This window comes from Bidens hawaiensis, unplaced genomic scaffold (assembly GCF_021521415.1).
Source record: "Bidens hawaiensis isolate Kalapana, Puna unplaced genomic scaffold, B.hawaiensis_p1.1 tig00031168_1, whole genome shotgun sequence".
Lineage (NCBI taxonomy): Eukaryota > Viridiplantae > Streptophyta > Magnoliopsida > Asterales > Asteraceae > Bidens > Bidens hawaiensis.
The window spans coordinates 175,489-176,554 of NW_027495242.1; the positions used below are offsets into that span (position 1 = coordinate 175,489).

At 37.0% G+C, this 1,066-nt stretch overlaps 1 long non-coding RNA gene across 1 annotated transcript; it reads left to right on the forward strand.

Moving 5' to 3' along the window:
- The first annotated feature begins 470 nt into the window (after positions 1–470).
- LOC143581759 (uncharacterized) lies at positions 471–831 on the forward strand. The gene is made up of 2 exons (XR_013143883.1): positions 471–537; positions 675–831. It is a non-coding gene; the product is annotated as an uncharacterized LOC143581759 (long non-coding RNA).
- Positions 832–1,066: the final 235 nt, after the last annotated feature.

Here is a 1,066-nt window from a genome sequence, read left to right on the forward strand (position 1 = left end):
TACGAGAATATATTAGTCCTTCGAAATCCCTATTCCCTTTATTAGAGAAAAATTTAAGTTTGTTAGAAATGAAATATTTCTTCGTAATAGTTTAAGTTTTACCAATAAACCAATATCAAGCCATAAACTTTAAATACTTGCAAATAGTAAATCATACCAGAACCGTGTATCAATTAAACTGGAAATTGTCCAGACCGTCTTATCCTTGCAATAAGATCATTGTTTAGACTATTCTTCTAATCCTGGGGATATAACAATAGGATTGTGACATTAACATTATCCTGAAAATATTTTTAGAAATTATGGCGACAAGGCCTAAATAAACTGGCGTCAAGGCCCTTTAGAAGAGATGAAAAATCACTTAAACCATTAGAAACGAACTCGCGACAAGGCCTTTAAGAAGAGATGTAAATCTCTTAAACCTTAAGAATGAACTGGCGACGAGGCCCTTTAGAAGAGATGTAAATCTCTTTAACCTTAGATTATGGTACGTCTACCATAAACTTATGATTCAAACCATTAGCCGAGGATAACGATGTAACAAGTCACTATATTTCATGTGCCGGCCCCGCCTCTCAAACTAAGGCCAAATAAATCATGCGCTACAGGCGTCTTAAGAAGAGATGAAGATCCCTTGAACCTCAAGATCCAAACCAATAGCCGAGGATAACGAGGTAACAAGTCACTATATTTCATGTGCTGGCCCCGCCTCTCAAACTAAGGCTGAATATACGTGCTCTACAAGCGACTTAAGAAGAGATGAAGATCCCTCAAACCTTAGAAGAGGTGAAAACCCCTTATACCTTAAGGATAAGCTGGCGACGAGGCCCTTAGAAACTGGCGACGAAGGCCCAAGTTAATTTTGTGTTCTCATATCTACAAAACAGTCAACTCTAAGTGAGGGGTGGGTGTTAGCCTTGCTAGCACCCCTCCGATGCTTAAGTCAGTACCTTGTTTGAAGAATAATAATAATAATAAAAATGAATAAAAGTTTAAGTTTGAGTATATACCTTAACTGTTTAGTATAACAGTTATCCTCGGGATAGAAATCTTACATGAAATATTT